The following is an 11,727-nucleotide window of genomic DNA, read 5'->3' as shown; positions in this document are numbered from 1 at the left end:
AAATCCAGTGATGGATGTTTTCATAAAAGCAGAAAAACCACTTTATTAGTTATTCAATAATGCTTGATGGTGCTGCCAAGACTGGCAGGTATCCTGTTCCACAGTGAATACTTTATCACAACACTCATTTTTATTTCATTTATTCATTTAAGGTATTTAGAAACCTTTCGATTATTGGCATTTCTAAGCACTGTACATAAAAATGCAGAGAATGAACCAATAAGACATCATCTGATCCAACACTACATGGAAGTGCCTGCTGGAATAATAAAGTCTTTGTCATGCACCAGATGTTTAGCAAGGAGGGTGCCTGTCAGATCTCAGTTGGGAGGGATTTCCACAGACTAGGGACTCAGCTACATTAGTAAAAACAACAACGCAATGCCTTGAATGTGTTATAAACATGTAACACTAGATGGTGCCGGAGAGCAAAAGAAATTTCTATGCAATTTTTACATAGCGGTTTTTCCCCCTTTTGGTGACATTTTTCCACCTTCGCCACATCAAGCAGTTGGTCCTTACCTTTCCCGCCCCGACCTGGCCACAGTGATCCATGAGACGGTCACCTCCAGGCTTGACTTCTGTAATTTGCTCTACGCAGGACTGCCCTTGAAGCTGTCCCAGAAACTCCAGCGGGTGCAGAATGCAGCAGCGAGGCTCCTCACAGGGTCTCTGCCATGAGAGCATATTCACCCAGTGCTTTTCCAGCTGCACTGGCTCCCGGTGGAGTACAGGGTCAGATTTAAGGTGCTGGTTTTGACCTTTAAAGCCCTTCATGGCCTAGGACCCTCGTACCTACGGGACCGCCTCTCCTGGTATGCCCCACAGAGAGCCTCAAGGTCCATAAATAGCAACACCCTACAGGTCCCGGGCCTAAGGAAGTTAGATTAGCCTCAACCAGAGCCAGGGCCTTTTCAACACTGGTGGAACGCTCCATCTATCTCATGAGACCAGGGACCTGCAGGATCTGATTTCTTCTGCAGGGCCTGTAAGACAGAGTTGTTCCACCTGGCCTTTGGCTTAGAATCAATTTGATTCCCTCCCCCTCTTTCTTTTTTCCTTTCTCTTCCTGTGATGAGGCTGCATCTTAATGTTTTAATGTCGTATTTTAAACTTGTTTTAAAGTTGTATTTCAATCAACTTGTTTTTATTATTGGTTGTTAGCCATCCTGGGAAGGGTGGGGTATAAATAAAATTTATTATTATTATTATTATTATTATTATTATTATTATTATTATTATTTAACAATTTAATTTCCGACTTATTTATAGCGATCCCCCCACCACCGTGTGTAGATCCACCCTTGCACCACAACACTGAATGCACGGCTTATCTAATAGCTACTCTGAGCCATGGGGGACCGCCAACAGAGATTTCCCCCATAATCTCAGTGATCAGGCAGCGCTGTATTTTATTTATTGCTTCATCTGGTTATATCCCATCTTTTTCTCCAAGGAGCTCAAGGGGGCATACCTGGTTCTCCCCTTCCTCGTTTAATCCCCACAACAACCTTGTGAGGTAGGTAGGGCTGAGAGTCAGTGACTGGCCCAAGGTTACCCAGTGAGTTTCATGGTCGAGTGGGGATTTGAGCCTTGCTTCAGGATAAGTATTTTCAGGTTGCGCTCCGCGGCGATCCGGAAGTAACGGAGCACATTACTTCCGGGTTTCGCCGCTCCCGCATGTGCATGCACAGAAGGTCAAAATGATGGCACGCGCATGCTTGGAAGCGACAAAACACGACCCACGCACGCGCAGTTGTGTCTTATGTTCAGGGGCACCGACTTATAAAAAATATTGGGGGGGCGGGGCCCATACCGACTTATAAAAAATATTGGGGGGGCCCAAGACCTCCAAACCGCTGCTGCTGGGGGAACGAAAGGGGCGAGCCCCAGGCTGCCCCGACCTTAAGTGAACCTGTGAGGGCCCGCCCTTTGCAGCAGCTGATTGGCTGCTGCCATGGGCGGTGAATATTAATGAGCTAGGGGGAATCCCCGCGAGATTGTTGATGGGTCGAGAGCCCGCAACCCCACCCCCTCTCTAGATCGGGAGTGGCTTTGTTTTAACTCATTACTGAATGTATTTTAAAAGGTAACTATCGTCAAACAAGGAAAATAAAAAATACCAACATAATTTTGTGATTTTACAAAGCATAATATAACTAATAATTTTCTTAAATTATTGGGGGGGCAGAGCCCCCCCAAACGAATTTTTGAGGGGGCTCGGGCCCTCTCAGGCCCCATGGCGTCGGCGCCTATGCTTATGTTCTATTCAGGATGCGAACAGGGCTCTGGAACAGATCCAGTTCACATCCCGAGGTACCACTGTACAAGTCTGACACGTTAACCACTACACCATATGGCTCCGGATCAGGCAGTCAGGCTCAAATGATTCACCATGCCCCCCTGCATCCATCGTGGCTAAAGGTAAAGGGACCCCTGACCATTAGGTCCAGTCACGGCCGACTCCGGGGTTGCGGCGCTCATCTCGCTTTATTGTGCCGAGGGAGCCAGCGTACAGCTTCCGGGTCATGTGGCCAACATGACTAAGCCGCTTCTGGCGAACCAGAGCAGCGCACGGAAATGCCATTTACCTTCCCGCCAGAGCAGTACCTATTTATCTACTTGCACTTTGACGTGCTTTCGAACTGCTAGGTTGGCAGGAGCAGGGACCGAGCAACGGGAGCTCACCCCGTCCCGGGGATTCGAACCGGCAACCTTCTGATCAGCAAGTTCTATGCTCTGTGGTTTAACCCGCAGAGCCACCCGCATCCCTTTGTGGCTACTTATGCACAAATACAGTCGATTACAATTTTGTGCTGGGGTTCCATTTCCGGCCCCCGCACATCAGTGGAGCGCATAAAAGCATGACCCACCCCATTCCACACAGCCCCATCCCAGTTCTGCACTTTTTAAAATTATTTTTTGTCACATTTTCCGTCCCTTTTAGGTTCGGATCTGTGTGCGAGTGCCTGGTCATGTATCTTTCAGGTGCGTATTAATCGGCCATTGCCTGTACACTCTAAGGATAGCATGTGGATACAGTAATGCTTTGTAAACAAGCATTTTGGTTCCCCTGCAAATGTCCCGGTCCTCAAACACTCTGCACTTCAATCGGGAGAAAGCTGCTTGTGAAACGTGGACCACTTATAAATGCCATCTCCAACTCCTCAAAAGATTCCATCAATGGTGCCTCCAAAAAATTTTACACCTCACTTGGGAAGACAGGCGAACTAATGCCGGTGTACTGGAAGAAGCAAAGATGACCAGTGTTGAAGCGATAATTCTTCAACATCAATTTCGCTAGACTGGTTACAGGTAGGTAGCCGTGTTGGTCTGCAGTAGTCGAAACAAAATTTTAAAAATCCTTTCTGTAGCACCTTAGAGACCAACTAAGTTTGCTATTGGTATGAAAGCTCATACCAATAACAAACTTAGTTGGTCTATAAAGGTGCTACTGAAAGGAAGAATTTTTTTTAAAAAAAATTTGGACTGGTCATGTGCGGATGCCTGATTATCGTCTACCAAAGCAACTACAGTGGTACCTCTGGTTAAGAACTTAATTCATTCTGGAGGTCCGTTCTTAGCCTGAAACTGTTCTTAACCTGAAGCATCACTTTAGCTAATAGGGCCTTCCACTGCCACTGCGCCGCTGCTCCACGATTTCTGTTCTCATCCTGAAGCAAAGTTCTTAACCTGAGGTACTATTTCTGGGCTAGCGGAGTCTGTAACCTGAAGCATCTGTAACCTGAAGCATCTGTAACCCAAGGTACCACTGTACTCTATTCTGAACTTAAAAATGGAAAGCATAATGCTGGTGGTCAACAAAAGAGATTCAAAGACTCTCTCAAGGCAAATCTAAAAAAATGTAGTATAAACACCAACAACTGGGAAACACTGGCCTGCAAGTTCTCCAATTGGAGAACAGTTTTTACCAAAGGTGTCATGGGCTTTGAAGATGCTTGAACTCAGGACGAAAGGAAGAAATGTGCTAAGAAGAAGGCATGTTTGGCAAACTCTCACTATGATCAACTCCCGCCCAGAAACTTATGTCCCCACTGTGGAAGGATGTATGGATCCAGAATTGACCTCCACAGTCACTTACAGACTCACTGTTAAAACCGTATTTATGGAAGACAGTCTTACTCGGCTATGAGTGATCGCCAAAGAAGAAAAAGAAGAAAGAAGCAGGTTGGTTAATGGATGATGCACGTCCAAAAGAGGTCATGTATTAAAGGTGCTCTCAAAAGACACATCACTCATGAGCTGGAAATATAAATCTGCCTTCCAGCCAGTTCCAGATCTTAATACATAATGAAAAGTCTGGCACATGATGTTCTGCTCTGTGCCAAAAGCGGTGCTAAAAGGCTCTCCGAACATCACCTGGCAACATGTGGAACTAACTTAGGTCACCTCCAGCCTGACAGCATTTCATGAGAGAGATCCAAGCGCATGCCGGAAATTTAGGTTTGCGCAACTGAAGTAGATGAAAGTGCTGTGTTGCAACACACCCAGTGTTTTCGCTGTTAGGAAAATACAGTGGAGAGCTTAGGACGAACACATGATGAACAGCAAGGCACATAAACACCCCAGAGGCAAGTCTGCTTGAGTGCTCATTATTGTATAACCTCCCCACCAGCAAATCAGAACAAATGCTCAACAAAGACCAGATGTAGTCTAAGCTCCGCAGAGGGGGCGGATAGCTCAGTTGGTTAGAGTGTGGTGCTCATAACGCCAAGGTTGCAGGTTCAATCCCCATATGGGACAGCTGCATATTCCTGCATTGTGGGAGAGTGGACTAGATGATGATGACGATGATGATAATAATAATAATACTAATAAATTTTATTTATACCCCGCCCTCCCCGGCCAGAGCCAGGCTCAGGGTGGCTAACACCAATAACATTATAGTAAAAACATAATAGGGGAAAAAACCAATTTAAAATACAGGTTAAAATGCAATTTAAAATGCAGCCTCATTTTAAAAATAGCCCATAATAAAAACCATAAGGGGAGGTAAACATAATGGTCAGACTGAGTCCAAACCAAAGGCCAGGCGGAGCAGCTCTTTCTTGCAGGTCCTGTGGAAAGATGTCAAGTCCCGCAGGGCTCTAGTCTCTTGTGACAGAGCGTTCCACCAAGTCGGGGCCAGTACTGGAAAGGCCCTGGCCCTAGTTGAGACCAATCTAACCACCTTGCGACCTGGGACCTCCAAGGTGCTGTCATTTGTGGACCTTAAGGTCCTCCACGGGGCATACCAGGAGAGGCAGTCCCGTAGGTACGTGGGTCCTAGGCCGGTCCCTTCCAACTCTGCAGTTCTATGATTCTGTAAGCTTTGGGCCAGAAAATCAGGGTGAACACTCAGTAAATGGGATTATCTGGAGGAGCCCACATATTGAGTCAAGTTCCTCATTGATAAAAAGTCATGTATATTCTTCTTGTAGAATCATAGAATTGGAAGAGGCCACAAGAGTCATCTATTCCAACCCACCGCAATGCAGGAATCTTTTGCCCAACATGGGGCTCAAACCCACATCCCTGAGATTAAGAGCCTCATGCTCTATGGATTGAGCTATCCCAGCTTACTCCCACAGGGCTGATTTCCCGGTCGCTGCTAGCTGGGATCTGAAATGCGACTACAGCAGGGGTCCCCAAACTAGGGTCTGCGAGCCGGATAAGGCCCGAGGGACTCGTTTATCCAGCCCGCAGTGACCCCCGCCGCCCGCTCTTACTGGAGGAGCACCGGAAATAGTTTGTGCTCATGTGCAAGTGTTATGTGCATATGCGCAAGTGTTATTCGCGCATGCGCAAGCATTATTTCCGGTGCACATCAGGGTCGGAGGAGGCCCGTGCGCATGCGCACAAGCTATTTCTGGTGCTCCTCTGACCCGAAAGAGCATCAGAAATAGTGTGTGCGCACGTGTATGGGCACTCGCTCCCCCGCCCTCCAGCCCGCCGCGCGATCGGCGCTGGAGACACCGGCCCGAGGCGCGGTAAGTTTGCTGACCCCTGGACTACAGCTTCAAAGCATGTAGATTTACAAAGATAATTCAGCACTACTTAGCACTCAGATCATCTCAGCTGCACATCACTTCTCAAGAAAAAGGGGGTTTTGTTAGGTAAGGCTTAGCAGCAGCGGTGGGGAAGCCCCTATCTGGGGGGGCCGCAAGCCAGTGGCAAGTGCGGCAAAGGCTGGAGTTGGCAAACACACAACCACTTTCCAACCTATGCCCAGGCAAAGGAGAGGAATTGTCACAGTTCAAGGACACATTTCAGCCAAGTAAAAATCACTAGAGGTAGGCGAGGAGCAGGATCCGTGCTGGGTGTGACCTGGGAGGGAGGGGCAGCATGGGGTCAGCAGAGTCCTGAGGGCCAGGCAGAGATGCCTGGGGGGCCACGACCCCCAGGCCTGAGGCTCACCACCCCTGCTTGACAGTTCCATTCTCAGGATCCAGCTGGTTGCCATGTTTTGGATTTGTGGGGAAAGAGAGAGAAAGGAGATTTAGCGCTTGGGTACAGTGGCTGACGATCCTAAAAGCTTCTCACTTTGTCCTGAAGCAAAGATGTGAAATGGTTTATTGTATTTTTTTCCCCTTATTGTGCTTCTTTTGGCATGAGCATTTGGCAAGATGACTTTCCTTGTTCTTAGCCTCTGCTCATTACACAACCACAGCTGGATTATAGGGAGGTCCTCTGCAGGGAATGCTCAGTCAAAGATAATGCGGGAGAAAAGCTGTTTGACTTGGGCAGCTGGGTCCATTTTAATCTCTTTTTTTTAAATGAACTATCTTAAGGATGTTATCTGGTTGTTGTTGTTGTTGTTGTTGCATTTTAAAAAATGCATATTAAGGGGAAAGGGTCAGCAACCCTGCAGTCATTTTTGTTGGAAAATTGGGTCTTTCTTGCAAGAAAATGCAAATCCACCCACAGTGTTAGGAGCACTGTGAAATATTTGTGGAAGGAATCTGTGCATTTTATCTGCTAGCATACAAGAACCTATTTTATTTATTCGTTCGTATTTTTTACTTAATGCACCATCCTGTCTCCAGGTACTGTTTTATGTTATGCATTTATCTTATTGAAAAAATCCCTGTCAAAACTATAAAAAAAAAACACAGGACACTTAAAGTAATATTTTTAATTGCTCTTCTTTTCAGTGCCCCACCCATTCAGAACTAAATAGCACAACCACCTCCCTTTCTTCTTATCTATTACATCTGCGGCGCTGGGGAGAATCAAGGCAATTCTGAAAGGTTAACTATGCTAGGTTGAAATTCCAAACACACTGACTAGGGTGTGTAAGCGCCATTCAGCACAATGGGACTTTACTTCTGAGGAAACACACACAGGGTTGTGCTGTTCATCTCTTGCAGCAACTGGGGAGGGGGCTGCAGCTCAGTTTGAATCACAGAATTGTAGAGTCGGAATGGACCCCAAGGGTCAATAAATTCATCTAGTTTGCTTTGCAGGAATGAGGTCCCAGGTTCCATCCTCTCCAAATAGGGGCTGGGAATTTTTCACAGCCTGAAACCCTGGAGAGCAGCTGCCAGTCAGTGAAGACAATACTGAACTAGATAGACCAGTGGTCTGACTCAGTATAAGGCAGCTTTCTAGAAACCCACCTAAAGAATCCTAGGTAAAGGTAAAGGGACCCCTGACCATTAGGTCCAGTCATGACTGACTCTGGGGTAGTGGCGCTCATCTCGCTTTATTGGCCAAGGGAGCTGGCATACAGCTTCTGGGTCATGTGGCCAGCATGACTAAGCCGCTTCTGGCGAACCAGAGCAGCACACGGAAATGGCGTTTACCTTCCCGCCGGAGCGGTACCTATTTATCTACTTGCACTTTGACGTGCTTTTGAACTGCTAAGTTGGCAGGAGCAGGGACCAAGCAACAGGAGCTCACCCCGTTGCGGGGATTCAAACCGCCAACCTTCTGATCGGCAAGTCCTAGGCTCTGTGGTTTAACCCACAGTGCCACCCGCGTCCCAACACAAAGAAAGTGGGAGCAGGGACCGAGCAACAGGAGCTCATCCCATTGCGGGGATTTGAACCACCGACCTTCTGATCAGCAAGTCCTAGGCTCTGTGGTTTAACCCACAGCGCCACCAGCATCCCTAGGACACCTTAAAATGCTTAAAGGGGGAGGGGAAAGAAGAGGCAGAACAGCCTCTTTCCATCATCTAGTTCTGCCTCTCCCACGCCACCAGAGAGCCTACTCAAGAACCATCTTGCCCTGAGCAGAGGAGAAAGAGAAATTTTTTTAAAGCCCCCACCCTCTCCTTTGTAGCTTGTGTTTGCCATTTTTATACTATTTTTAAACAGGTGCCTACTGTTTTAGCATTTCTATGTGAGCCATTTATCGAGGACCACTAGCAAAGGGCTTTATAAATATCTTAAGTGCACACACACCTATTAAAGAACCACCACATGCCACAGAATCGATAGAGTCAGAGAGAGGGCTCTCCAGGTGTCATCTAGTCCAGCCCCATCCTGGTCAGGGCAGGAAGTTCAGAGTTCGACCAGCCCCATGCTCTCCCACGGACCACCTGACAACACCCACTTCTCATGATAGAAGCATTTTAAAACACACACACACACACACACACACACACGATAGCAACAGCAATCCATTATTATCCTAAAACACACACAAACACCAAGGAACCCAGTGCTGCAAAATCAAAGTGAAACCTCTTTGGGATGAGGATAATTATTGCTATTATTATTCATTTTTTTACTATTATTTGTATGTGTACCCATTCCCTCTGCACTTTTCTGACCGAGTCCCCTTTGGCAAAGCTCTAATCCGGATTCCTGCTCATAGAGACCTTCGCACCCACCCCCCATAAAATAATTGAGGGGGCCTGCCTCCCCCCCCCCCCAAGTTAATGGGCATTGCCAACAAATGCTGTGTGCACGCTGCATCTTGCGATCGATTATTCAGGGGCGAGGCTTACCTGGTGGACTCGCCCCCCCATATATTTTATTCAGATTGGCATCCCTGGTCCTGCTCGTCTTGAACCCGCTCGCCTCTGCCCCTTTGCCCATTTCCCAGGCGAGTGGCTCCCTTTGGCAAAGATCTGCTGTATTATTGGAAACCGCGGCTCCTCCGTGCCCCACCTCTGCTTCCCGGGCGAGTTCCCCCTGGGAAAAGACCCGGGAAGGCCCCACATCCAAGACATCGCCCCTCCCCATAGCGCCGTCCCCCCCCCCACACGGCCCGCACCGCCTGGCAACAGAGGCGGCTGAGCCTCAACGGAGCATCACTGCATAGGACATCTTTAGGAGATGTCATGCAAGCAGCGGGCATCGCGGGGACCATTCTGTCCCCTCCGCGGCTGAAATATAGGAGTGGCTTCACCCCCAGGCAGATCCAGGAGAGGTGGGGTGAGAATGCACCATTGCACCCCATTAGGGGTGCCAACCTGAATAAAATATTGGTGGCGGTAAGAAAACCCCGCATAATCGATCACAAGATACGGGGCGCACATATAATAATACTATTTGTACCCCGCCCATCTGGCTGGGTTTGGATGGCGATGCCCATCAACTTTGGACATCCCTGGTCCCCTCAAATATTTTATTGGGAAGGGGGGGCCAAGGGACCTCGGCTCCCAGGAATTGGCTGCTATGCACCCCATGCTATAATCTCCGGGCTCTCCTTGCAGATGGGAGTTTAGCTGGTGAAGGATGCTCGGTTCCATCCTTTCAGGGCAGGGCGGGTGGGGTGGCAGCGCGCGCGCGTGCCTGCATGCACGCATCCCGAGATGGGAGAGATCCGGGGGTCGGGATGGGGGGGGGGGGATGACGACCTCAGGCTTACCAGTTGCTGCACCGTTGCCCGCTGCTCCTTGGGCGGACGCACGATTTATCCCGTCCGCCTACCGGCCTTTCTCTGCATGGTGCGCTCCTCTCTCGCCCGCGCGCTCCCACCAAAAAAGAGAAAAGCCCACCCAAGGGGGCTGTCAACAGGCAAGGCGCTCCCTCCTTCTCTGCAGCCAAGCCAGGCAAGGCGGTTGCGCAGCCTCAGCGCCGCTGCTGAGCACTCTGGGACTCGTAGTTCTTGGGACTCCGACGCATCCCTTGCCTGGCCGGGGTTTGCCCGGTCCAGAACCGCACCTAATGCATTTTTTGGGGAAAAGTTGCAATGCAGGAGTATATTAACCTATTGCATTTGCACCCCATCTTTTTCTCCAAGGAGCTGAAGGTGGGGCGCACAGCCATAGCTGTCAACTTTTCTCTTTTTTAAAGGGAAATTCCCTTATTCCGAATGGTATTCCTCGCAAGAAAAGGGAGAAGTTGACAGCTATGCGCACAGCACAGGCTTCCTTCCCCCTCTCCATTTCACCCTCACAGCTTCTTTGGGGATCACTCGTAGCCGAGTAAGACTGTCTTCCATAAACAGGGTTTTAACAATGAGTCCATAAGTGACTGTGGAGGCCAATTCTGGATCCACACGTCCTTCCACAGTGGGGACATAAGTTTCTGGGCAGGAGTTGATCATAGTGAGAGTTTGCCAAATATGCCTTCCTCTTAGCATGTTTCTCCCTTTCATCCTGAGTTCAAGTGTTGAAAACCCGCGTCACCTTTGGTAAAGGCTGTTCTCCAACTGGAGCACTCGCAGGCCACTGTTTACCAGTTGTCGGTGTTTGTTGTTGTTTAGTCATTTAGTCGTGTCCGACTCTTCATGACCCCATGGACCAGAGAACGCCAGGCACCTCTGTCCTCCACTGCCCCCCGCAGTTTGGTCAAACTCATGCTGGTAACCTCGAAAACACTATCCAACCATCTCATCCTCTGTCGCCCCCTTCTCCTTGTGCCCTCCATCTTTCCCAACATCAGGGTCTTCTCCAGGGAGTCTCCTCTTCTCATGAGGTGGCCAAAGTACTGGAGCCTCAGCTTCACAATCTGTCCTTCCAGTGAGCACTCAGGGCTGATTTCCTTAAGAATGGAGAGGTTTGATCTTCTTGCAGTCCATGGGACTCTCGAGAGTCTCCTCCAGCACCATAATTCAAAAGCATCAATTCTTTGGCGATCAGCCTTCTTTATGGTCCGGCTCTCACTTCCATACATCACTACTGGGAAAACCATAGCTTTAACTATACGAACCTTTGTTGGCAAGGTGATGTCTCTACTTCTCAAGATGCTGTCTAGGCCTGTCATTGCCGGTGACAATGTCAATGTCAATGACGACATTGTCGGTGTTTATACGGCATTTTTTTTAGATTTGCCTGGAGAGAGTCTTTGAACCTCTTTAGTTGACCACCACCATTACGCTTTCCATTTTTAAGTTTGGAATAGAGTACAGTGTACCTTGGGTTACAGATGTTTCAGGTTACAGACTCCGCTAACCCAGAAATAGTACCTTGAGTTAAGAACTTTGCTTCAGGATGAGAGCAGAAATTGTGCTCCGGCGGTGTGGCGGCAGCGGAAGGCCCCATTAGCTAAAGTGGTACCTCAGGTTAAGAACAGTTTCAGGTTAAGAACAGACCTCCAGAACGAATTAAGTTCTTAACCTGAGGTACCACTGTAGTTGCTTTGGAAGACGATCATCAGGCATCCGCACAACATGACCAGTCCAATGAAGTTGATGTTGAAGAATCATTGCTTCGACACTGGTGATCTTTGCTTCTTCCACTGCACACTGGCATTAGTTCGCCTGTCTACTTCACTCTGTGAGATAGGGTGAGGTGGCCAATATTGTCCGGCTCCCTCTCCTGTGCCTTTG

The 11,727-nt window shown here is 48.5% G+C and overlaps 1 protein-coding gene across 1 annotated transcript in view; it reads right to left on the bottom strand.

The window, feature by feature from the left end:
- LOC310831731 (tropomodulin-2) overlaps positions 1–10,016 on the bottom strand; it is a 47,736-nt gene extending 37,720 nt beyond the window's left edge. Inside the window, exon 1 of the mRNA XM_083712864.1 lies at positions 9,823–10,016. The gene's annotated coding sequence lies outside the window, so the exon portion shown is untranslated. The remainder of the gene's footprint in view (positions 1–9,822) is intronic.
- Positions 10,017–11,727: the final 1,711 nt, after the last annotated feature.

Source organism: Podarcis gaigeae, assembly GCF_964106915.1.
Source record: "Podarcis gaigeae genome assembly, chromosome: 14".
Taxonomy (NCBI): Eukaryota; Metazoa; Chordata; class Lepidosauria; order Squamata; family Lacertidae; genus Podarcis; species Podarcis gaigeae.
This window is presented reverse-complemented; position numbering and strand designations above follow the sequence as displayed.